Source organism: Hypanus sabinus, chromosome 1 (genome assembly GCF_030144855.1).
Source record: "Hypanus sabinus isolate sHypSab1 chromosome 1, sHypSab1.hap1, whole genome shotgun sequence".
In the NCBI taxonomy this organism is placed as follows: Eukaryota; Metazoa; Chordata; class Chondrichthyes; order Myliobatiformes; family Dasyatidae; genus Hypanus; species Hypanus sabinus.
The window spans coordinates 44,085,831-44,104,719 of record NC_082706.1 but is presented as its reverse complement, the minus strand read 5'-3'; the positions used below and the strand labels follow the sequence as shown (position 1 = coordinate 44,104,719).

General features: G+C 44.9%; 1 protein-coding gene across 5 annotated transcripts in view; it reads right to left on the bottom strand.

The window, feature by feature from the left end:
• LOC132393368 (sialic acid-binding Ig-like lectin 10) overlaps positions 1-18,541 on the bottom strand; it is a 77,495-nt gene extending 58,954 nt beyond the window's left edge. For all 5 annotated transcript variants that reach the window (XM_059968491.1, XM_059968512.1, XM_059968519.1 and 2 more), the window contains exon 1: positions 18,454-18,541. The gene's annotated coding sequence lies outside the window, so the exon portion shown is untranslated. The remainder of the gene's footprint in view (positions 1-18,453) is intronic.
• Positions 18,542-18,889: the final 348 nt, after the last annotated feature.

Sequence of the window (18,889 nt, the reverse complement as noted above, 5' to 3'; positions counted from 1 at the left end):
ACACCCCCTCAGTACTGCCCCCCTGACTGTGTGACACCTCCTCTTTACTGTCCCTCTGACAGTGTCACTCCTTTAGTACTGTACTTTCCTCAGTACTGTCCCACTGAGAGTGTGACGCACCCTCAGAACTGTCCCTCTGACAGGGTGACTCTCCCTCAGTACTGTCTCTCTGACAGGGTGACTCTCCCTCAGTACTGTCCCTCTGAAAGAGACGCACCCTCAGTATTGTCGCTCCAAAAGTGTGAAACTCCATCAATACTGTCCCTCTCAGGGTGAAATTCCCTCAGTACTGACCCCTTGATGGTGTGACTCTCCCTCAGTACTGTCCCTCTGACAGTGTGACACTGCCTCAGTACTGTCCCTCTGACACTGTGACACTCCCTCAGTACAGTCCCTCTGACAGTGTGACACTCCCTCAGAACAGTCCCTCTGACAGTGTGACACACCCTCAGTACTGCCCTCTGAGAGACACACCCTCAGTATTGTTGCTCCGAAAGTGTGAAACTTCCTCAGTTCTGTTCCTCTGACAGCGTGACACCATCAATACTGTCCCTCTGAGGGTGAAATTCCCTCAGTACTGACCCCTTGATGGTGTGACTCTCCCTCAGTACTGTCCCTCTGACAGTGTGACACTGCCTCAGTACTGTCCCTCTGACACTGTGACACTCCCTCAGTACAGTCCCTCTGACAGTGTGACACACCCTCAGTACTGCCCTCTGACAGAGACACACCCTCAGTATTCTCTCTCCGAAAGTGTGAAACTTCCTCAGTTCTCTCCCTCTGACAGCGTGACACTCCATCAATACTGTCCCTCTGAGGGTGAAATTCCCTCAGTACTGACCCCTTGACGGTGCGACTCTCCCTCAGTACTGTCCCTCTAAAAGTTTCACACTCCGTAACTACAATGACTGCCTCAGTACTGTCCCTGTGACAGTTTGACACTCCATCGGAACCATCCCTCTGATAGTGTGAAATTCCCTCAATAATGCCATCTGACATTTTGACAATCCCACAGTACTGTCCCTCCGACAGTGTGACACTCCCTCAGTACTGTCCCTCAGGCAGTGTGACAATCGCTCATTACTGTCCCTCTGACAGTGTGATAATCCCTCAGTACTGTCCCTCTGACAGTGTGATATTCCCTCAGTACTGTCCCTCTGACAGTGTGAAGCTCCCTCAGTACTGTCCCTCCAACAGTGTGATAATCACTCGGTACTGTCCCTCTGACCGTGAAACAGTCCTTGACTACAGTGACGGCCTCAGTACAGTCGCTGTCACAGTTTTACACTCCATCAGACCCATCCCTCTGATTGTGTGAGACTCCCTCAATACTGCCCTCTGACAGTATGACAATCCCTCAGTAATGTCCCTCTGAGAGTGTGACACACCCTCAGTACCGTCCTCCTGACTGTGTGACATTCCCTCAGTACTGACCACCAGACAGTCTGTCATTCCCTCAGTACTGATCATCTGACTGTGTGTCACTCCCTCAGAACTGTCCCTGTGACTGTGTGACACTTCCTCAGTACTGACCCTCTGACAGTGTGGCACTCCCTCAGTACTGTCACTCTGACAGTCTGGCATTCCCTCATTACTGTTCTTCTGACACTGTGATACTGCCTCAGTACCGTCCTCCTGACTGTGTGACATTCCCTCAGTACTGATCATCTGACTGTTTGTCACTCCCTCAGTACTGTCACTCTGACAGTGTGACACTCACTCAGCACTGTCCCTCTCACAGTGTGTCACTCATTTAGTACTGACCCTCTGACAGTGTGACACTCCCTCAGTACTGTCCTTCTGACACTGTGATACTGCCTCAGTACTGACCAACAGACAGTCTGACACTCCCACAGTTGTGATCATCTGACAGTGTGACACTCATTTAGTACTGACCCTCTGACCATGTGACATTCCTTCTGTACTGTCCTCCAGTGTGACTATCCCTCAGTACTGTCCCTCTGACAGTGTGACACTCCCGCAGCACTGTCCCTCTGACACTGTGACACTCCCTCAGTACAGTCCCTCTGATAGTGTGACACACCCTCAGTACTGCCCTCTGACAGAGACACACCCTCAGTATTGTTGCTCCGAAAGTGTGAAACTTCCTCAGTTCTGTTCCTCTGACAGCGTGACACCATCAATACTGTCCCTCTGAGGGTGAAATTCCCTCAGTACTGACCCCTTGACGGTGTGACTCTCCCTCAGTACTGTCCCTCTAAAAGTTTGACACTCCCTAACTACAATGACTGCCTCAGTACTGTCCCTGTGACAGTTTGACACTCCATCAGAATCATCCCTCTGATAGTGTGAAATTCCCTCAATAATGCCATTTGACATTGTGACAAACCCACAGTTATGTCCCTCCGACAGTGTGACACTCCCTCAGTACTGTCCCTCCGACAGTGTGACACTCCCTCAGCACTGTCCCTCAGACAGTGTGACAATCACTCATTACTGTCCCTCAGACAGTGTAACACCCCCTCATTTCTGTCCCTCAGACAGTGTGAAACTCCCTCAGTACTGTCCCTCCGACTGTGTGATATTCCCTCAGTACTGTCCCTCTGACAGTGTGATATTCCCTTGGTACTGTCCCTCTGACAGTGTGTTAATCCCTCAGTACTGTCCCTCTGACCGTGAAACTGTCCTTGACTACAGTGACGGCCTCAGTACAGTCGCTGTCACAGTTTGACACTCCAGCAGACCCATCCCTCTGATTGTCTGAGACTCCCTCAATACTGCCCTCTGACAGTATGACAATCCCTCAGTGATGTCCTTCTGACAGTGTGACACACCCTCAGTACGGTCCTTCTGACAGTGTGACACTCCCTGAGTACTGTCCCTCTGAAAGTGTGACACTCCCTCAGTAATGTCCCTCTGACAGTGTGACACACCCTCAGTAGTCCCTCTGACTGTGACACTCCCTCAGTACTGTCACTCTGACAGTCTGACACTCACTCATTACTGTTCTGACACTGTGATACTGCCTCAGTACCGTCCCCCTGACTGTGTGACATTCCCTCAGTACTGATCATCTGACTGTTTGTCACTCCCTCAGTACTGTCACTCTCACAGTGTGTCACTCATTGAGTACTGACCCTCTGACCGTGTGACTCTCCCTCAGTACTGTCACTCATACCATGACAATCCCTCAGTACTGTCCCTCTGACTGTGTAACACTCCCTCAGTAGTCCCTCTGACAGGGTGATTCTCCCTCAGTACTGTCCCTCTGAAAGAGACGCACCCTCAGTATTGTCGCTCCAAAAGTGTGAAACTCCATCAATACTGTCCCTCTGAGGGTGAAATTCCCTCAGTACTGACCCCTTGATGGTGTGACTCTCCCTCAGTACTGTCCCTCTGACAGTGTGACACTCCCTCAGTACAGTCCCTCTGACAGTGTGACACACCCTCAGTACTGCCCTCTGACAGAGACACACCCTCAGTATTCTCTCTCCGAAAGTGTGAAACTTCCTCAGTTCTCTCCCTCTGACAGCGTGACACTCCATCAATACGTCCCTCTGAGGGTGAAATTCCCTCAGTACTGACCCCTTGATGGTGTGACTCTCCCTCAGTACTGCCCCTCTAAAAGTTTCACACTCCGTAACTACAATGACTGCCTCAGTACTGTCCCTGTGACAGTTTGACACTCCATCGGAACCATCCCTCTGATAGTGTGAAATTCCCTCAACAATGCCATCTGACATTTTGACAATCCCACAGTACTGTCCCTCCGACAGTGTGACACTCCCTCAGTACTGTCCCTCAGGCAGTGTGACAATCACTCATTACTGTCCCTCTGACAGTGTGATAATCCCTCAGTACTGTCCCTCTGACAGTGTGATACTCCCTCAGTATTGTCCCTCCGACAGTGTGATATTCCCTCAGTACTGTCCCTCTGACAGTGTGAAGCTCCCTCAGTACTGTCCCTCCAACAGTGTGATAATCACTCGGTACTGTCCCTCTGACCGTGAAACAGTCCTTGACTACAGTGACGGCCTCAGTACAGTCGCTGTCACAGTTTTACACTCCATCAGACCCATCCCTCTGATTGTGTGAGACTCCCTCAATACTGCCCTCTGACAGTATGACAATCCCTCAGTAATGTCCCTCTGAGAGTGTGACACACCCTCAGTACCGTCCTCCTGACTGTGTGACATTCCCTCAGTACTGACCACCAGACAGTCTGTCATTCCCTCAGTACTGATCATCTGACTGTGTGTCACTCCCTCAGAACTGTCCCTGTGACTGTGTGACACTTCCTCAGTACTGACCCTCTGACAGTGTGGCACTCCCTCAGTACTGTCACTCTGACAGTCTGGCATTCCCTCATTACTGTTCTTCTGACACTGTGATACTGCCTCAGTACCGTCCTCCTGACTGTGTGACATTCCCTCAGTACTGATCATCTGACTGTTTGTCACTCCCTCAGTACTGTCACTCTGACAGTGTGACACTCACTCAGCACTGTCCCTCTCACAGTGTGTCACTCATTTAGTACTGACCCTCTGACAGTGTGGCACTCCCTCAGTACTGTCCCTCTGACAGTCTGACACTCCCTCAGTACTGTCCTTCTGACACTGTGATACTGCCTCAGTACTGACCAACAGACAGTCTGACACTCCCACAGTTGTGATCATCTGACAGTGTGACACTCATTTAGTACTGACCCGCTGACCATGTGACATTCCTTCTGTACTGTCCTCCAGTGTGACTATCCCTCAGTACTGTCCCTCTGACAGTGTGACACTCGCTTTGTAGTTTTCCTCTGATAGTGTGACTCTTCCTCAGTACCGTCCCTTTGACAGTGTGACACTCTGTCAGTACTGACCCTCTGACAGTGTGAACTTCCATCAATATTGTCCCTCTGACAGTGTGACACTCACTCAGTACTGAATCTCTGACAGTCTGACATTCCCTCAGAACTGTCCCTGCGACAGTGAGATAATCCCACTGTATTGTCCCTCAGACAGTGTGACAATCTCTCAGTACTTTCCCTCCTGCAACTTCGGGGTGACTACTTCCCTGTAACTTTGATCTGTTATATCCTTGCTCTCCCATACAAGCCAATGGTCATCCAGTTGCTGCTCCAGATTCCCACACAGTCTTCAAGGAGTTGTAGCTGGATGGACTTCACGCAGATGTTGTTCCCCTGGAGAATCTGGGTCTCCCAGTTCTCCAGCATCTGGCACAAAGAGCACACAACAACCATTTTAATGGTACAAGAGAGGGAGAAAAAAGGAAATCTTTACAGACACTTTACACAGAGCCGACGCCTCTTCTGTGCCGTAGCCTATTTTGAGCCAATGTCTGTCACTTCTACTCTCGCCACTGGCCTACTCCCAACAATGGCTGCTCTGCTTATCCCTTCTGTACTTTTATTTAGTTCACAGAGTTCTGTTGACACTCCTGATAGGTCCTTACTTTAAATTCCTTGGTGTTATTATTTCGGAGGGCCTGACCTGAGCCTGGCAAGCAACTGCCATTACAAAGAAAGTACGGTAACACTTCTACTTTCTTAGCAGTCTGTGGAGATTTGGTATGACATCTATTTTTGACAGATGTGTAGTGGACAGTATATTGACTGGTTGCGTCACATTCTGGTATGGAAACACCAATGCCCTTGAATAGAAAATCCTACAAAAAGTAATGGATACAGCCGAGTCTATGATAGGTCATGTACATCTACAGAAAGTATCATTGCATGAAATGCTGCAGCATCCATCATCAGGGACATGCTCTCTACTATCTGCTGTGATCAGGAAGAAGGTACAGGAGCTTCACACCACAAGGTTCAGAAATAGTAATTACCCTTCAACCCTTCCAGTAAAAAGAATACCCTTCCCATTCCCTCAACTTCTATTCCCCACACTGGCCTCTTACCTCTTCTCACCTGTCTATCACCTCCCCCAGGTCCCCTCATCCTTCCCTTTCTCCTATGGTCCACTCTCCTCTCCTATCAAATTCCTTTCTCTTCAGCCCTTTATCTTTCCTACCAACCTGGCTTCACCTACCACCTTCTTATCATTACCCTTCGACTCCCCCACCTTCCTTTCCAGTCCTGAAGAAGAATCTTGTGCCAAAACATTGACTGTTTATTCATTTCCATAGATGCTGCCTGTCTTGCTGAGTTCCTCCATCATTTTGTGTGTGTAGCTATCAGCAGCTTTTTTTAATCATCTTTCAAGAGAGCTGGACAGAAGCATTAACAAAGGCATATTTTCCTTTGAGAACTTTCCCTTCATCGTACTTCAAGCACTACCTTCCAGACCCAGATTAGTTATTGGATGAAATCATAAATTAACATTTGCATCTCAGGTCTGCACCAGAGGCTGGTTTGAAGTGCTTGCTGTGGTGACAATTCATTGTTGCAATGAAGTCTTATTTTATTTCTGTAGAACACATGATGAAGGTTCATTAATGGCCTTGGGGCTGTTGTTATTTCCACCACACTTCCTCCAGCAATGCAATACATCAGGAGGGGTGCTGCAAAAAATTCCCAGCCAGTGATTATCAGGAAATTTTCAAAATTTTTAAATCACGCAAATTGGATGCATTCTTGAACTTCCAAGGCACAGGAGCCAATGGATCAAGTGTTGGTGACAAAAATTGACAGAAATATATTCTGTCAGCAGCTTGGACATGGTGATCTGTTTCTGCGCCGTTGACAGAAATTGACAGGAATGTGTTTTGTTTTTGTCAAAACTGAAATTAAATATTTTTAAATTTGTTCCAAGGACCATTTGTTTCTCCACTGCATATTATTTAGCAAAAGGTCTGTTTATAGACTTTGCAGCATATTGTGGCAATTTGTGTATTTCATTTTAAGTTTTCTCCACATTTTCTTTTCTTCCTTCTGATATTTAACTCATAAGTAAAACCGAGGTTACTGCACTGCCAATTTCTGCAATCCCTCTCAACACTCAATGGACAGAAAAAAAGAACTGATTACCCATTCTTATGCTTACATTTGAGGCTCAGCTTTGCATCTTCAAGGCCTGGCAATGTAACAATGGTTAAATGCAGAATGTGATAACAAAGATAGGTTGCCACTGGCAAATCCAGCGTATGGCATCATGCTTTAAATAATCTGTACAAATTGCAGATACACCTTACTAAAGTTTCACTGAGGCCTGGAAAATGTGACCTGACTCCAACTTCGGAGCCTTTGCTGACTCAGGTGTAAATGTTATGAATCCTGCAGACTAGCACTGGAATCAGCCGCCACTCTATTCAGCTGATCTCAGCAGACATGCTGCTTGGTTGTGCTGCAAATGATTTCAATGCCCCAAGATTTCCGCATTTGGTCAGAAACTAGTGATGTCTGCTGGAAAGTGCAGAATCTTAACTGGCAGCTGAATGCAGGAAGACTCTCTGCCTACCTGTACTTATAGTAGTAGTGTAGGCCTCCGTTAGTCTCGATAGACCATGGATTTGCACCTTGGAAAGTTTCCAGGGTGCAAGCCTGGGCAAGGTTATTTTTTATGGAAGACCAGCAGTTGCCAAGCGGCAAGTCTCCCCTCTCCACGCCACCGATGTTGTCCAAGGGAAGGGCATTAGGACCCAAGCAGCTTGGCACCGGTGTCATCGCAGAGCAATGTGTGGTTAAGTGCCTTGCTCAAGGACACTGATGCACCATCAATATCCCTCGGAGATGGGAGGCGAACGATAGGCTTTAATTAGCAGCAAAACGGAGCACAGCATCTCAGAGACTAAGGGGGGAGCAGTGCCTCCAATCGCCTTTATACAGGGATCTGTGGGAGGAGCCACTGGAGCAGTCAGCAGAGGGGCATGTCCAGACAGGTATACATAGTTTACCACAGACACACACGCAAGCCTCAGCCAAGGCTCAAACTAGCGACTAGATAACTAGACGAACGCCTTAACCGCTTGGCCACACACCAACACGCCTGTACTTGTATATAGATGCCAACTGTTCTAATCTGAAAGCAAAGCAGAACATTTTAGAAGTAGCCAACAGGTCAGGCAACATCTGTGGAGAGAGAAGGAGAGTAAGCATTTCAGTCAATGAACTTCCAGCAGAAGTGATAAGATAGGACTTTGAGTGTCTTTGAAACTGTCAACTCAGGAGGAGGAGAGAAATGGTGTTAAAAATTGAAATATTAAGAACAGGTGGAGAATTTAAGAAAAGACTGTACAGTCTTAGTAAGCAGTGAAATGAACATCAGTTCAGATAAATATTTGCTCTTGATTGATTGTAAAGATTACTGTTACACAAGAGTGAAAAGCCTAATAATTATTGTGTGCATTAGTAAGACTGAAACTTAAACATTTCTTTGCAAATAATGCTATCTAGATCATGTTAGTCTTCACAATATACTTTGCCTATAATATAAACAACTTTAATTTCAAACTTTTAGTTAGCATGTCTCATTTCTCTCCATGCTTCTGTTGCAGACACAGCTTCAAACTTTATTCCACAAGTGCCACCCCCACCTCCCACCCCCTGCAACGCTGCACCATAAATAGTCATGCTGCAGATGCAATACTTGGCATTAAAACTCTCTTTCTTTCTCTTCTTACCTCAGAAGGACTGGGATGCAACTTCACCAATGCTGCAACTCAGTTATACTCTGCCTGTTATTCTGGGAACAAACCCATAATGTATGAAAGAATCGCGGCCAACAAATAAGAGTCCATTTTCAGTAACAGTAGAAGTTGTACTGCAGCCAACAGTATAGAACCTGAAGACATAATTTCCCATGCAATGAGAACATAGATTGAGGGATTGGGCTCTACATAAGTCTTTAACCTTACTTCCATATAAGGTGCCCACATTCTGTCTTCGCTTCCAAAATGGGCTTCAGGAACCCTTGACTTTAATGCCAGCACTGTAGTTACAACGAAGGTAGAGGAAGTGGGGCTGCATGGTTGGTTTATATTGAGTCATCTATCTATGATATTGGTATAGGCTGACCTACTTGGCATGCCCTATAGCTCAGCATTTTGCAACTGATTATAGTCCCTTGTATCCAGCTTCTCCCTCTAACGTCCCCCATTAATCCATCACCATCCTTGACTCACCATATCACAGATATTCTATCCATCTTGTATATCCCTCCCTGAGATTCTCAATATCTTAAAACTGACTTGATCATAAGACATGGGAACAGAATTAGGCCATTCGACCCATTGAGTCTGTTACATCATTTCATCATGGCTGATATATTTGAATCAGAATCAGAATCTCTCAACCCCAATCTTCTGCCTTCACCCCATAATATCTGGCACCTATATTAATCAATAACCTAGCAATCTCTGCTTTAAATATATCTAGTGACTGGGCCTCCACAGCCATCTGTAGCAATGAATTCCACAGATTCACCACTCTCTGACCAAATGCATATCTCATCAACTCTGTTCTAAAGTGATGTTCTTCTATTCTGAGGCTGTGCCCTCTAGACCTAGATTCTCCACTGTAGGAAACATCCTCTCCACATCCACTTATTCTTGGCCTTTCACCATTCAATAGGTTTGAATGAGATCATACTTCCCCCCCACCCATTTTTCTAAGCTCCTGCAAGTACAGGCCTAGAGCCAACAAATGCTCCTCATATGTATGTTAACCCTTTTATTCCTGGGATCAGTCGCATACACCTCTTCTGGACACTCTCCAGCACCAGCATATCCTTTCTTAGATAATGGGCCCAAAAGTGCTCACAATACTCAGTGTGGTATGACCAATGCCTTATGAAGTCTAATCATTACATCTTTGCTTTTATATTCTAGTTCTCTTGAAATAAATGCTAACATTCCATTTGCCTTCCTTGCTATTGACTTAACCTTTATCAACACTTGTTCATCCATCCATTTTTGTATTGTCTGCAAATTTGACTAAAAGGCTATCAATTCCATCATCTAAACCATTGAGATGTAATCTGAAAAGAAGCAGTCCCAGCACCAATCCCTACGGAAAACCACTAGTCACCTGCCCCCTTTATTCATACACTTTGCTTCCTACCAGTCAACCAATCTTCTATCCATGCTAATATCTTTCCTGTAATATCATGGGCTCTTATTTTCTTTATCAGCCACATGCATTGTATCTTGTCAAAGGCCTTCTGAAAATCATCCACTGACTCTCCTTTGTCTATCCTGTCTGTTATTTCCTTATATTCCAACATATATGTCAGGCAAGACTTCCCCTTAAGGAAACCATGTTGACTTCAACTTATGTGCCTCTAGGTGCCCCAAAATATCACCCTTAATAATGGGTGCTAACATCTCACCTACCACTGGGGTCCACTAACTGGCCTATAATTTCCTTCTGTTTTCTCCCCCACTTCTTAAAGAGTAGAGTACTATTTGCAATTTTTCATTCCTCCAGGATCATTTAATGAAAGATCATTAGTAATGCCTCTGTAATCTATTCAGCTAACTTGTTCAGAACCCTGTGGTGCAGTGTATCTGGTCCAGGTGACTTATTAACCAGACCTTTCAGCTTCCCAAGCATGTTCTTCATAGCAAGAGCAAATATACTCACTTCCAAACCCTGACACTCTCAAATTTCTGTCATACTGCTAGTGTCCTCTACAGCAAGGTACATATTATGTTTGTCCATGTCATGGTCCCGATCGTTTTTTCCCTATCTTGTTCGTAATTTCCGTTGACTGTGCAATGGTTCTGACGGTTAATTTCTCAATTGCTTTTAATTCGCTTTGATGACAGCACACCTGAATTCCATCAAGAACTGCAGTATAAGAACTCCGGCATCACAACCACTAGTCACCAGTTCGTTGGTCTTTTTCCTGTGAGATAACTATGTTTCCCAACCGCTTAGAACCATTTGTTCTAAGTTTAGCTCCAGTTTCAAGGTTCACCTGTGAGACTCCATCTCTCTGAGTCAAGGCTCTGTGTCAAGGCTCCATATCAGGGTTCTGTGTCAAGATCCCTCCTGTTTGCTGTTTGGCATTTACACCTGTGTAAGCATCCAAACTGAATCTCTGTGTCTGTGTCCTGCACTTGGGTTCGCTTCCTTTGCTCATTGTAACAGTCCACCATTTCTTTGTCTCCCAGTACTACCTCACCAGCATCATTTCCCAGCTGTCCAATATACACTATCACCTCTCTTTTACTCTTTACTGTATATATCTGAAAAAATCTTTTGTACTCTCTTGTATTATTGGCAAGCTTTCTTTTCCAGTTTTGAGAAAGTATCTTTGATCTGAAACTTTAACTTTTTTTCTTTCCACAGATGCTGCCTGACCTGCTGAGTGTTTCCACCATTTTGTGCTTTTATTTCAGGTTTTCAGTATCTGCAGTTATTTGAATTTCATATAACACTGACAATCTGTGCACTGCTGCATCTCCATAGATGAGCTTTTATGATAATTATCGCTTACCTACTTGAATTAAAAGCAACTCTTCCAGTCACTGGATGTCTAGGATGAAAAAGCATTAATTTTGTAATATTAATATTTTAGACCTTAAAAATATTTGTTATAAATTTTTCCCCAAGCTGCTTCTCAAATACTAAGTCATGATGATATGGAAGTATCAGAGTTCTATATTAACCAGAAACTTGTAGGCACTTATTGTCTCCAATTTTCTTCTCTCATATGTCTTTCAAGGTCACTTTGTATACTGAGCAAAACGTTTGCCTTCCCACACAATTACCTACACAGACAGATGCACTCAGGCACTTTGCCTGTAGAGTTATGGAAAGTCCCTAATGTTTTCCTATTGAACAGAAACTGTCCTTCAACAGCCCTAATGCCACTAACATTGAATCTACAGCAGACAGCCACAGCTTTGGACTGAATCAGTTAACTACTTGATTACTGGATTCTTCGGATTGTGTGGCATACTCATGCACTTCATGACTCTGAGCTCAAATTGATAGATTCAGGGGACTGAATTACAGCTCTGCAACTGTATCCAGAAGTTTGGATGGTATTACTTGAAAGAGTGAAACACAAACCCTTCTTTCGACATCATCAATAATCATGATAACTAGGCTATGATACTCACATTGTGATTTTTTTAATACGAACATTTCACACATAATAAAAACTATCATGTTGCCCTTCTTCACTCAAAAAGGGAAGTATGAGATGTGGGATTAGATATTAAGCTGCAGTTCAAATAAAATGCCACAAATGCAAATTGAATAGTGGAGATTGAATTAATGGCTGGAAAGGGTAATCAAATCCATGGAAAAGGGGTACTCATGTGGGGGGGTTGAAGATAATAACATTGAAATTTCTTTTTAACTGGCATAGTACAGCTGTGTCACAGTGCAGAGCCAATAGACACATTTAGAGTGATGGTGGGTAGGAAGAGGAGTGCTAACAGCCAAGATATAAAATGTGGTGGGAAGGAGATGATGGCTCAGAGATACACCTTGGAAGTCTTCAGAGATACTGGACTAGGAAGAAAAGCCTAGGAATTTCCTGTGTTTGTGAAATTTACATGAACTCAATCAATTTGCAATTAGAGTGTCTCCTGAGTTACTAATACAAGAGATTCTGCAGATGTTAGAAATTCAGAGTAACTCACAAAATTCTGGAGGAACTCAGCATATCAGGCAAGGAATAAAGAGTGGACATTTCAGGTTGAGAACCTTCATCAGGACTGACGAAGTGTCTCTGCCCAAAATGTCACCTGCGTTCCTTTCCATCGACGCTGCCTGACCTGTGAGTTCCTCCAGCATTTTGTGTGTGTTACTTACCTCATTTACTTCTGTGTTGCTTTACATTCGCCACCAGTGATTTAATAACCAAATGACTCCCCAGCAAAGTTTCTGAAAATCTTTTCCTTATACCAGAAGGACAATTAACAAAACTGAACAGTACCTGTCCAACCTCAGATCCTACCCAATTCATCCTTGACCACCCAAAGCTCTCATCTATCCAGAACTAATGACAGTCTTTCAGAGATCACACATCTCTGGAGTTCTTTGTAGAAATTTACCGTGTTTATTCTGGAGTCCTGCCAAGCCATCAGAATTTGCCTTGAGCATGTGTGATCAGGATATCCAGTTACTGCTGTCTTTGCAAAGATGCCACAGTAGCCTTTAACAGTTGAAACTGCATGCCAAGCATAACTTTAAACAAAATCTCCCTTTCAAGAACTGATACCACAACTATTGTATATATCTATAGGAATTTCTCTTCTGGCATTTCAGTAAAATATATGAGGTAACATGGAATATTTATTGATTCCATTCCCTTAACAATGGCAGTTAAATTATTTAAGGAAGATACCATCTAATTGAAAAGCACGTCAGGTTAAGTAAAGTTTGGGCAATGATCTTGATTAATTTGCTTATTATTGCAACATGCAACAGAACTGAATCTTTTCCTTATCACAGTTAGAATGCAGCAGTAACTGTTGGCTGTGCTTGGATATGAGCGAGGTAGTCGGCATTTCTCTGGGGCAAAAGGTAATGGTTGTTATTGGAGCTGCCGTGTTGACCTGTCCTGGGATGTGCTGAAGTTATTCACATTGTTGGTTTCTATGGATCACCCTGTGAATTATAACTGCACTAATCCTGTGTGTATGCAGCTGTTCCGATGCCTCCAAATCTGCAAGACAGGATAAATGAGGCAAATATAGAACACAATTAACTGTGTTAATATATTGATGTAAGTGACAGGTCACACAAACTCAGGAAACATCTTGAAGTATGCGTAAATAGGGGAATTCTGATATCCTGGCTCACTGAAAGGATTGCATGTCTTGGCATAAAAAGGTTTTGTTACTAAACAAGAAATCCAGAGAGTTCAAATAGCCTCCTCTACATTGGCAGTTCTAAGTGCTGACACCTACTCACTGTCCACAATGGCTATCCTGAGATCCCAGTTGCAGACCAGTTCAACTTGCCTTCTCATTCCCACACTAACCTGTCTATCCTTGGCTTCTTCTACAGCCAGGATGAAGCCCATAAACGAACTGGAAGAACAACACCTTATATTCCACCAGGGACATCTAAATCCCAATGTCAACTATTGACCAACACACAATAAATGCTAGGGGAACTCAGCAGGAAAGGCAGCGTCAATGGAGGGAAATGAGCAATCAGTGCTTTACGCTGATATCCTTCATCGGGACTGGAACCCTTTAACCTGGATAAAGGATGGTAGGAGGGGGAGCTGCACAAGTTGGAAGGTAATAGGTGAATTCAGATGAGGGGGGAAGATAGATAGGTCAGTGGAGGCAGAAAGTGGGAGTGATGTGAGAAGGTGCATAGTGATAGGTAGGAGAGGCAAAGGGCTGAACATGATGGAATCTGATTGGAGAGGACGGTAGACCATGGAATGAAGGGGAGAAGGTGGGGAACCAGAGAAAGGAAGGTGTGGGTGATGGGTGGGTTGGGAAGGAGGGGGAGGGGAAACAGAAGGGATGAGGAATGAAATAAAACTAAAGTGGAAGGCAGCAACAGAGAAGTTCAGGAAATCGCTGTTGATTCCATCAGGTTCAAGACCATCAAAACAGATATGAGGTGTTGACCCTCTAATCTGCATCTAGCCTTAACTTTGCAGTAGGAGAAGCCATAGACAGGCATGTCTGTGTGGGAATGGGAAGTGGTGTTAAAGTGAGTGGCCACCCAAGATCTTGGCTGTTACACAGATGGAGCAAAGATGCTCAATGAAGAAGTCTCCAATCAAATGTTACTTTCAATTTGAAAATGGTGAATATTATGCTAATATGTATGATGGAAACTATGGAAATTTAGAGTTAGGTTAACATCGGGAAAAGTATTAGTTTATTATTAAGGATAATGTGAGCATGAAACTTAGCAGTGACATATAAAGAGTAAACCTTCCATGACATACTGTCTATAATGGGACAATAATTAGTGTCATTATTACAGCCTTCCAGCAGACATTAGGAGATGGCTATAACAGAAAATATGCTTAAAGTTCATGGATTTGAAGACACTTTATCACCTGACCAAGAAATTGGCTAAGCTCAGGGGTCACACAGAAATTTATTTTCTTTTGCAAACATGAAACATTCATTCATAATAGAGCTTGATCATTATATCTCATTTCCAATATTCAGTTACTTTGAAGTTAACAGAGGTAAATTTCAGAACCAGCTATTGTTATATCAGATGTTACAGACTGAGGATGAAAGTTCTAGATTCAGAATAAGAATCACGTTTATTATCACTGAAATTTGTTTTGTGGCTGCAGCACAGTGCAAGTCATAAAAATTACTATAAATTATGTAAATGAATAAACAGAAGGCTCCTGTTTCAGATAAGAGGGGAGAGATTTAATGGAACTCAAGAAACAACTTTTTCACTCAGTGGGCACTCTGTACCTGGAACAAGCTAACAGAGAAAGTGGATGAGGCAGTACAATTGCATTTAAAATGCAGTCAGACAGATACAGTACATTGATCGGAAAGTTTTAAAAGGAGATGGGGAAATGCTAGCAAATTGGACTGGTTTAGTCAGCATGCAATGGATGGGCTGAAGGGCCTGTTCATAGAACATAGAATATTACAGCACATTACAGGTCCTTTGGCACACAATTTTGTGCCGACCCTGAAACCCTGCCTCCATATATCCCCCCACCTTAAATTCCTCCATATACCTGTCTAGTAGTCTCTTAAATTTCACTGTTGATTCTGCCTCCACCACTGATTCTGCACCAACCACTCTCTGAGTAAAAAACCTTCCTCTAATATCCCCTTTGAACTTCCCACCCCTTACCTTAAAGCCATGTCCTCTTGTAGTGAGCAGTGGTGCCCTGGTGAAGAGGCTCTGGATGTCCACTCTGTCTATTCCTCTTAATATCTTGTATACCTTGATCTCTAAACCAGGCAGCATCCTGGTAAATCTCCTCTGTACCCTTTCCAATGTTTCCATATCCTTCCTTTAGTGAGGTGACCAGAACTGGACACAGTACTCCAAGTGTGGCCTAACCAGAGTTTTATAGAGCTGCATCATTACCCTGTGACTCTTAAACTCTATCCCTCGACTTATGAAAGCTAACACACCATAAGCTTTCTTAATTTCCCTATCTACCTGTGAGGTAACTTTCAGGGATCTGTGGACATGTACCGCCAGATCCCTCTGTTCCTCCACACTACCAAGTATCCTGCCGTTTACTTTGTACTCTGTCTTGGAGTTTGTCTTTCCAAAGTGTACCACCTCACACTTCTCTGGGTTGAACTCCAGGTTCCTGTGTTTTTTCAATCTACCATCGTTCGACAGTGTGACACTCTTTGAGCACTGACTCTACGGTGGTTTGTCTGATGTGTGACACAGTCCACTGAGGTACGGTGGCATCGTGGTTAGCACAACACTTTACAGTACCTGTGACCAGGGTTCCATTCCCACTGCTCTCTGTAAGAAGTTTGGACATTCTCTGTGCCTTCCTCATACATCCAAAGACACACTGATTGGTCATTCTAAACAGAAGAAAGGGAAGGAGGAGGGGCACCGGAGGCAGGTGATGGGCACGAGAGAAAAGGGGTGAGATGGGGACCAGAATAGGGATTGGATAGAGAGAGAAGGGGTAAGGGAGAGAAATTACTGGAAGTTTGAGAAGTCGATATTCTTGCCATCAGGTGGGAGGTTACCCAGATGGATATGAGGTGTGGCTCTTTCAGCCTGAGTTTGGCCTCATTGTGACAGTAGAGGTGGCCATGGACAGACATGTCAGAATGGGAATGGGTATTGAACTGGGTCACCGATGGAGGATCTGCCTTTTGCAGTGGATGGAGCGAATATGTTCAACAGAACAGCCCCTCAATCTGTGTCGGGTCTTACTGACGTAGAGCAGTCCAGACCGAGAGCATGGAATACAGTCGATGACCCTGACAGATCCTCAGGTGAAGTGTGGGAAGTGTGGTGAAGAGCATGGAAGGAATATTTGGGGCTTTGAATGATGGAGAGGAAGGAGGTCGAGGGGCAGTTGAGAGTAGGGTAGGTGTAGTATCTGCCCCTCCTCCCTCCACCTTATTCTGGTTCCTGCCCCCTTATTTCCCCGATCCTGATGAAGGGTCTCAGCCCAAACAGACTGTGTATTCCTCTCTATAGACGCTGACTGACCTGCTGTGTTCCTCTAGTATGATGTGTGTACTGACGATCTTTATTACCACTCCCCACCACCCCCCCCAATCTCAGTCCGGATTCAGGGACTCAACCCAAAACATCTACGATTCCTTTCCTGCCACAGACCTGCTGACCCACTGAGTTCCTTCTGTGGTTGTTTGTTGCTCCAGATTCCCACATCTGCCGTCCTTTGTGTCTCCAGAGGCCGGAGGTCAGTCGGTGTGCAAACGACATGTATATTGACGATGTTGTGATTAGCAGGGAAGCGTGTCAAATGTTGCCACAGGACAAAGTGCTGGTGAAAAGTTCGGTGATGCAATGGCAGATGGAATTTAACCTGAACAAGTGTGAGGTGATGGATTTTGGAAAGTCAATGCCAACACTAAATAGTGGAGCCACAAGGAAAGGTGACAAGCAGAGAACTGTCAACAATACTAGAGCTTCTCAGCAAATCTCACAGAATGTCTGACTCATTGAGTTCCTTCAGCATTTTCTATGTGTCGCTAACCTTTCCGGCATCTGCAGAATGGCTTGTGTTTATAAGCAGAGACTCTGAGACCACAGTTGTCTGACAGTAGTAACACAGGTGGATGGGACGGTGAAAGAGGAGACAGTATACTTCCCTTCATGGGTCAGTGTGCACAGTATCAGAGTTGGGATGATATGTTGCAATGTTACAAGCCTCTGGTCAGACCGCACTCGGAGAACTGCGTGCAGTTACAGCCATCACACTATACAGAGGAAGTTATTGTGCTGGAGAAACTCAGTGGAGATTCACCAGAATGCCTCCTCCTGGATTGCAGGAGATCCATTTCCTTTTCTCCCCCTCACTCTCCTCCTTTCTTCCCCTCTCCCTCACCCCTCTCCCTCTCTCCCTTACTCCCGCCCCTCTTCCTTACACTCACCCTCTCCATCTCCCTCTCACCACTCCCTCCCTCCCTTCTTCTGCCTCCCTCTCACCCTTTCACCCTCTCCCTCTCACTCTCTCTCTCTGGAATGAAGGGGGACAAGGAGTGACCTGATAGGAATAGAATCCTAGGAGAGGCACAGAGAGGGTTGATCACGAGAATGTATTTTTGTCACGGCTGAGGCGTCAGCAATGAGAGGATGCAGGGCATAGGTGCCAAGGAGGCATTGGACCAGGTACTAGAATGGGCAGGAACTGAAGGATACAGACCTAAAGTGGGCAAAAGGGCAGACGAGACAGCAGGAGTGTGGAGGGCTGGAGAGCCCACTGCTGTCCTGGATAACGCCGGGAACTGAGAACCACAACCAAGTCCACCAATGATCGGACTCTGTACAGCATCCCACCACCATTAAACAGGACGTAGAACCCCAAACATTGCATCAATAATCAGACTCTGTACAATGTCTCACATTCACCAGTTCTTGCCAGAGTTGGCTACAAGCATGGAATTACATACCCAGGATCAGTCCACTGCTCGTCTCCAGAGTTAATCAGACAGACACTTCAGGGGTCACTGCCCCCTCCTGCAGCAGCTGCACTGTGTGGATAAAATTGTTGAAGAGAATACTTAAATCAGGAAACGGAAACAACTTGAGGAAGTATTCACAAATGATTAACCCATTCAATCCAGCAGTGACATTATTTTTTCTTGGCCTAGGGACTGCTGCACTGTGGGATAGGAATCTCAGGCAGAGCCCTCCCTCTCTCTGTAACCCCACTCTGGACCACACTCCCCTCCCTCTCTCTGCAACCCGACCCCCTCTGGACCAGTTGTCTCATCCAAATTTCAGTCTCTTGATTGATAAATAGGGATGATGAGGGGAATCCAGCTGATCGTTTTGAAAAGGCAAGTGATGTGAGACCACATCAGGATTGAAGGTGCAGCCCAGATA